Genomic DNA, 8493 nt, shown 5'->3' on the forward strand with positions numbered 1-8493 from the left:
CACGCCTGGCCGTTGGGAGGATTTTAAAGCTATCTTTCCATAAGCGATTTCTAGTTTAATTCCTTTGTGGTCAGAGAACACACTTTGTATGACTTAAATCCTTTTAAATTCATTGAGACTTATACCATGATCCAGAATATGGTCTATTTTGGTAAATGATTCATATACACTAAAAAGTAATGCATATTGTGCTATTCTGAGATGGAGTGTTACATAAATGGCAAGTTAGTTGATATTGTTTTACTAATTTTATTCTTATTGTTCCATCAGTTATTAAGAAAGAGAGAGATGTTAAAATCTCCAACTATAGGCCGGGCACAGTGGCTCACGCCTGTAATGCCAGTACTTTGGGAGGCCGAGGCGGGTGGATCACGAGGTCAAGAGATCCAGACCTCCTGGTCAACATGGTGAAACCCCGTCTCTACTAAAAAATACAAAAAATCAGCTGGGCATAGTGGCGCATGCCTGTAATCCCAGCTACTCAGGAGGCTGAGGCAGGAGAATTGCCTGAACCCAGGACGCAGAGGTTGCGGTAAGCCGAGATTGCGCCATTGCACTCCAGCCTGGGTAACAAGAGTGAAACTCCATCTCAAAAAAAAAAAAAAAAAAAAAAAATCTCCAACTATAACTGTGAACTTGATTCAGTTCTATCAGTTTTAATTTCTTTTGAAGCTGGGCTACCAGGTTAATTCATATTTAGCATTTTGATCTCCTCTTGAATACTTGATCTCTTTATTATAATGAAATGATCCCTTTTGTCCCACTTAATATTTTAGTGTATTTATATTTTAGAGATTGTGTGGAGCAGCCTTCAGTCTAAGGCAATTTATCCCAACTAGTAAGATGGCATTTTCCTGTCCTGTGTATTTATTGTAAGATCTGTCCATTTGGCTAGTGGGAACACAAACTATTCCTGCCCATGTGTGAGCACCAGGAATGTGTAGCCCGCTGCTCTGCAGAGTAGTTACCCAGATCTGGGCAGTTTCCTTTCACATGTGGGCAGATCGGTATTCATCTAAAGGTGTACGTGGTTTCCTCCACAGGTTTCTTGAGCTTTTTCTTGGTGCATCTCCTTTTGCTCTTTAGTATGCTGTTCCATAAATTCTAACCATCTTGCCTTCCTCTCTCCCAGTTTTGATCTTTTTCTCCTGAGCTCAGTGTAATCCTCAGACAGTGTGGAAACCGCTTCCTGCACTACAGCCTGGAAATTGACTCCTGGCACTTAGTGGGGCTGTTGTAGGGCTTATCTTGTTTGTTGCCCTCTCTCAGCACTCTCAATCTTGTACTGCCTGATGTCCAATTTCTGAAAAATACATGATTTCTTATCATTTTGTCCAGTTTTCAAGTTGTATAAAGTGGGAGGGTAATTCCAGCTCCAGCAGTCCTTCAAGGGCAAAAGTGGAAGTCTCGGATGCTCTTTTAACAAGTTTTGTGATAGAGAGCAAGAGAGAATTAGCTTGAAGGTCAGACAGAATCAAGCGAATCTTTTTAAGTTGGAAAAGATATTTTCTTCTGCAGACAAGAGAGAACGAGCAAAGAATAAATACCATTAGAACTACAGTTTGTGATACTTGGTAGAAAGCTTCGAGAAGCTCATTTCTGGTGACATTTATGTTTTCTGTATTGTGGGAGGTACAGTCATCCAGTAAAAATGGTATGTGGCAGAAGAAAATGGTGAAGGTTTAAAGATCAGCTGGAGGAGGCAGGGAGTGTAAAGTAAAGCTGATTAGGGAAGGAAAAAAAAAACACTGGTGACCAGTTGAGAGGAGCCATATTGTAAGCCATAGGTTAGTAACGACCCTCAAAGAAATCGCTATCTTGAATGGCAGCAGCAAACACTGTCTGAAATGATGCCCTTGACCATAACACCTATAAGACCATGCTCTATAAAACCCGAGGTTCACAGACATTGAGCACTGTTGAAAAGTCATTCCTCTGGGATGCCTCTAAATATCATTAGAGCAAGATGCTGCATTTCCAGTCCTGTTCCCAGGTCTGGCTGTAAAGGCTTCCTTAGATCCTTGGCTCTTGTTACTCTGTCAAAAACAGAAAAGGCCAGACTCGGTGGCTCACACCTTTAATCCCAGCACTTTGGGAGGCCAAGGAGGGTGGATCACCTGAGGTCAGGAGTTCAAGACCAGCCTGACCAACATGGTGAAACCCTGTCTCTACTAAAAATACAAAAATTAGCCAGGCATGGTGGCAGGCACCTGTAATCTTAGCTACTCGAGAGGTTGAAGCAGAAGAATCACTTGAACCTGGGAGGCGAAGGTTGCAGTGAGTCAAGATTGCACCATTGCACTCCAGCCTGGGAGACAAGAGTGAACTTTGTCTCAAAACAAAAACAAAAATAAAACTAAACTAAAAACAGAGAAGAGGTCACACATAGTCAGGTGCGTAGGTCAGAACCACGCCTTCAACTCTGATGAATGAGTACCCAAGGGTGGAGACTTGGAGCTTTCAAAGAGGCACTCAGAACAGGCCAGTTGACTTCCCCTTGGGTGACTGCATCCTAGCCCTTATCTCTGTGTCTTGTTTGGCTGCCAGCCCTGGCCAGCTTGGGATTTTTGGATTTGTCTACGGTGTCAGTTTCTTACCCATGTTTTGCCAAAATTTCACATGGTGAGTGTGCTAAAAAACCCCAGGCAGATCCCCCTCTTCCTTTCACTTCACAAGCTAAGGTTCGGCATCCTGCCCATCTGAGCCCCTGTCAGACTTTGCGTGAATTAGTAAAAGGTGCCTTTTACGTGTAGTCGCATGTGAGGGCTTCTAGCCTGGCAGATGGAACCTAAGTTAGATTTTAGCCCTGGTTACCCCCTTGAGCAGCCTCCCCAGTATAGCGTACAACCCACACAGTGATACAGCTGGCACAGTGCCCTTCATTGTCTTGCCTTGACTCCCTAGCTTCTCTCTTGGCATTAGCAATTAATAGTGACTTTGTTGCCAGGCACGATGGCTCATGCCTGTAATCCCAGCACTTTGGGAGGCCAAGGCGGGCTGATCACCTAAGGTTAAGAGTTCAAGAAAGACCAGCCTGATCAACATGGAGAAACCCCATCTCCAACAAAAATACAAAATTAGCCCAGCATGGTGGCACATGCCTGTAATCCCAGCTACTTGAGAGGCTGAGGCAGGAGAATTGCTTGAACTTGGGAGGCAGAGGTTGTGGTAAGCTGAGATTACTCCATTGCGCTCCAGCCTGGGCAACAAGAATGAAACTCAGTCTCAAAAAAACAAACAAACAAAAAAACAAAAATAGTGACTTTGTCTGCCAGGCAGGCTCCTGGCCTCTTAGTTCACTACTTTTTATGTCAGTATGGGTGTCCCTCCAGGTGGGCCCCAGACCCACCCAGGTGCCTGCAATGGTGCCTGACAACTATCTGCTTTGCTCTGTTAAACTCTGAGCCAATGAAGGTGACAACACACTGTGTATTAAGGAAAACATACTCTTTACTGGGGGCATAGAATCTACTGCCATTGTCTTCTATCCAGACTTGCCTGAGGTAGCTTGAGTTTTCGGAGCCTTTCATGGGAACAGTGAGGCTTTCCCACATACCCCATTGAGGGCTTTCAGTCTACATGACCAGGTATGCCTTGATAGTAACACAAATGGTCTAAAACATCAACACGGCTGCCCACTCTTCTGTCCTTAGAGACCAGTCATCACGGAGCACCTTCCTCCCCGGAACCAGATGCTCTTACCTGCTTATCAAAAACTGAGCGAGGTTGGGCAGGGGGGTGAACAAGGGGGCTTCTGACATAGGAAGAGGTGTCAGTCTACATGATCGGTCAGGCCTTCTCTACCTCCACGTCCCCATGAATCTCTCTCATGTCCGCCAGAGCCTGGACCGTAATGCCCTGGGAACTCCACCCTGATCGTCTGCAGCCTTGTTCTGACCCCTCATCTAGACTGTGCTGGATGTTTTCCTTAATGCCGGGCCTGGCTTGCAGGGTCTTTTCACACTTTACAGTGGCTCTCTTAGAAAGTCTTGGGAGAAGAGTCTGAAAATGGTGGCCAAATTGAAGCCTGAAATGAGGCAAGGCAGTATTTCTTAAATTGTGTGCTAGGAAACGCTAGTTCCATAGGATGTTTTCTGGAGTTAAAAAAAAAAAAAAAAAAAATGGCTGGCCAAATATGTTTGAGAATTCCAGGCTTAACAGCAGTTAAACAAATTCTTCTATTGCAGGACTTCTCAGGGCTTTTAACATGCCAAAATCTCTAGTGTACCTGTAAAAGGATTTAGAGTATGTAACATTTCCCAAACGTGTCTGATTACAGAGCATCTCATGATACGGGTGCTCCATAGACACTCGTGAGAGAAGTTGGGGTATGGACCTTCCTCTTCCCTGTTGCCCGGTGCGGTGCTGCTTTCTCAGATTATTGGGAGGGACTGCGTTCTTCTGGGTGTCCACCTGCATTCCTCAGGTGAGGAGCAGCTACCTGGGCCCCTCTGCAATCTTGTCAGCTGCTTGGGAAGCTGAGACACAATCAAGGAGAACGCCTGCTGCGATGTCTGTGAGTCCCAAGCCCTCTGCACTCACATCTGAACTTGCAGCGTTTGATTCTCCAGCTTTGGAGCTCTCAAGTCTGCTTTAACAATGCTGTTCTTGAAATATGCTAATAATTTCCTTTGAGACAACTGGCCTGCTCCTTTCAAAATGACAAGTTTTCTCTTTTAGCTCTTTAACTGTGAGCTCTCTTTGATTAATGAAGAAAAGTTATCTTCTCAATTCTCATCCCTACATGAAAGAACATGATGGGGAGAAGCTTTTGAATAATGAGCCATGACTTCTACTTCAAACTCCTTGTTCTGTTGATCCAAGTGGAGAACATCTTTCCACATCAGAAGCCGGTCGTGACCATCCTCTGCCCAACCTTGCTCTGTTTTTAATAGGCAGGTAAGGGCATCTGCTTCCAGGGAGGAAGCTGCTCTGTGATGACTGGTCTCAAGGACAGAAGAGCGGGCGGATGTGTTGAGGTTTTAGACCATTTGTGTTACTGTCAAGGCATACCTGAGGCTGGGTAATTCATTTTAAAAATGGGTTTAATTTGCTCATAATTCTGCCATCTGGAAGGTTAGGCATGTCGTTAAAGCGTCTGGCTGCTTCCACTCATGATGGAAGCTCAGGGGCAACCAGCATGTGCAAAGACCACAGGGCAAGAGAGAAAGCAAGAGGAGGGGGGAGATGCCAGGCTCTTCTTGACAGCCAGCTTTGTGGGAACTCACAGAGCCCGGATTTGCTCATTACCTGGAGGAGAGCACCAAGGCGTTCGTGAGGGATCCACCCCCACGGCCCAAACACCTCCCGTTAGGCTCCACCCCCCACATGGAGATCAAATTTCAACAGGAGGTTTGAGGGCACGGGCATACAACAATAAGGTGAAGATTACTTGGAGAAAGCTGGAGGCCTGAGTCCTCAGCACTGTGCAACCAAGAAAGAAGGGGCAGGAGAAGGAGACAGAGGAAGAGGAAGAAGAAAAGGAAAAGGGACGGAGGTGTTCAGAGTTTCATAGTCCAAGTTCTCACAGAGCAGCGCTGCTGGTCAGGCCAGGCTTCACACACCCTGAAATCAGGGACTTTGAGGGGTGGTCACTCAGTAGCACCGTCTGCCCTGCCCATGCTGCTGGGTAGAGGCTGCATGCAACCACGGTTTGCTGGAGAAGAACGGTGAGATGTATGAGGCAAGGCTTTGGCCCTTCCTGACCTTACAGGATAGCAGGAGCGATGGATGGGTCCAAGAGTCACTACTATGTGATAAGATATGGGATCTATGTGTGCATGGTGTACTCAACAGCAGAGCAACGTTTAACGGGGAGAGTTCCTGGGGGCTGGGTCTGCAGAAGGCATTTTGCTAGTGGTCACCTTTGAGCGAACCCTTAAGGTTTTACAGGTAGCCAAAGCAAGAGCTGTATGTCATGACACTGATTGTGATCTCACCAGCGTCTGTTTCCTCCCACTGCTCCATTGCCTAGCAGAAAGCCAATTTTAGTTCTGGTATCTACCTCCTGCCAACACAGGCCAAGTGCTTTGGGAAATGCTTGACTTACCTTAAGCCAGTCAGCACTGTCCATTCCTCTGGCCATCTCATTATTTTGGTGACAGTATTGTATTAATTGTATTTTCTTATTTTCTGTATCCTTGATGTTCTGATATCTGGGTCCTCACTGACTGGGAAGCAACTGCCCCTTCCAGGGCTCAGAGATAGAGTAGCAGCAGGTCCACCCGGGAGCATGTCTTTCATAGACAAACTAACTCCAGAGCTCAGACCCTGAGCCACCTCTCCCGACTGGCTCTTGCACTCCAGGAAGCAACATTCCGGTGCCTTATGCCATCCCAGGGCCTGGTATAGCCAACTCGGGCCAGCCCCTACACTCCAGAGCCCATTGAAATTATTCGAACTAGCCAGTCCTAAGCCTGCTTACTGTGCCTTGCCTAGCCTTTCCCGTGGAAACCACAATAAAGGCTCCTGCTCATGCTTTCCCCTCTCTCCCTCTGCCCTGAGATCCACCTTGGTGCTTCCCCCGCTCCAGCACGGGTTGCCTCATCTCAGGACCTGTGGGAAACAAACTGTCTTTTCAGCGGTGGTCATTGCATGACCCATTGGCCTCTTCATACCTGAGTAATAATAAGCCTACGCTTTAAAACAAGTATGACTTAAGTCAGTACGATCAGGGTAAATTTATGGGGCCTGCTTGGAATTACACCCAGAAGCACACTGTCTCTCCCACTGGATATCAGTGAGGAAACGCTGTGGCCCTTGTTGGACATGGCAGGCATCCAAAAACCACAGCAGGTTGGAGAGGCAGACACAGTCTTTGAGGACATCACTGAGCCTCCAAGCCACTGCCCAACTACACCCGAAGTCCACCTGTCTTGTCAGTCAAAGGAGCTCCCTCTCGGTAGTTTAAAGGCAGTAATATAATAAAGAATATTCAGAGGCTCAGAGAATGGTTGGACGTAGTCTCCGGGCTGCATTTGCAGGTACAGCTTCCAGCTCTCCTTTGTGGAACTGGTGTGAAATGGAAGCTGTTACAGCCATCAGCCTGAGCTGCCTCTGCTCAGGCCAGCACAGTGGATGCCCCCAGCCCTTGTCTCTTATAGGTGGCTTCAGAGAGAGTGACCAACTCAGCTCTGGCTACCCAGGACTTTGGCAATTTTAGCACGATAAGTCTCACATCCAAGACTCCCTCAGTGCCAGGCAAACCAGAAGGGTTGGTCACCCTACTTCCCAATAGAAGTTAGAGGATAGTGCCACTGAGTGACGGAATCTGTTTCCCCAGCAGCAAGAGGGGCTGGCTCTCATCATTGGAGAGTTTTATAGTGTGGTGAACGACCAAAAATGTGGAGAGGCTGTTTAAGCAGTTTTGAGCAGTCAAGGATGACCAATGTATTTAATACAACAAACCATCATACCGAGACTTTCCAGGTCCATGGGCAAGATGAGGCACTTGTAATTGGGCTTGCAATCAGAGCTCCCGTAACACAGAGGCTCAGCAGCTTCCGTTTGAGAGCCACTATGCTGAACTGAGAATGAGTACCCCGGTGTTATTCACAAGAGGTTGGGGCCCAACGTCTAGGGCTTTGCTCATAGGATTGTAGATTTGCCATATTTTACCTTGTGGTGCCAGGGACAAAGACATAGAAAATAAGCAAATAGATAGAAAGGGGGCAATAAAATCCACTATTTATTAAATGGAAGAATGGTTTTAATTTTTTTAACTTGATGACAATGAGCTGTGCCATCTTCTTGTGAATATAGCACCAAAGTCCAGACAACAAAGCAATAAGGCTAGAAGACCCTGGGAACATGTCTGAATGAATTAATGAGTGAGTGGCATAGAAGATAGTGTTTCACGAGTCGTTTATCAAACTGTCTGCAGTACAGCATTCAGCATCTGGACCAACTCTGCCAACATCACTTGCAGTTGCTGCTGATTCACATGTGACATGACAAGTCCCCGACAGGTCTGGGCCAGCAGTCAGCCTGCCTCCACTGCAGTGACACCTACTGCAAAGCCTGTATTTGGGGCTCAGCCTATTAAAGAGGACCATCCACCCCTGTCCACCACCACCACAGCAGGCTGCCATGGTTGTAGAACAAACTACAGGAGAATGTCACACATGCCCTAGGGGATAAATGCACTCTGCTATTTGAAACGTCCTTGCATACACAGTGTCTCAGGTGAGCCCCTCTTGTGTCGCCTGGAGAGACAGGGATGACAGGCATTGTGATGTCCACATTAGAGTAAAGTAAGCTCGGATCCCAAGAGAGTATGGTTCACCTGCTGTGATACCGTTTGTCACAGGTAGCACTTTGCCTTTGATGGGTGAGAGAGGCAAAGAAGGTGGCAAGACTAGGCTCATCTGTTAAATGTCACTCATCAAAACCAAAGTAGAGGCCGGATGCCGTGGCTTACACACATAATCCCAGCATTTTAGGAGGACAAGGTGGGAGGATTGCTTGAGCCCAGGGGTTTAAGACTAGCCTGGG

Source organism: Cebus imitator, unplaced genomic scaffold (genome assembly GCF_001604975.1).
Source record: "Cebus imitator isolate Cc_AM_T3 unplaced genomic scaffold, Cebus_imitator-1.0 Scaffold42, whole genome shotgun sequence".
Taxonomy (NCBI): domain Eukaryota; kingdom Metazoa; phylum Chordata; class Mammalia; order Primates; family Cebidae; genus Cebus; species Cebus imitator.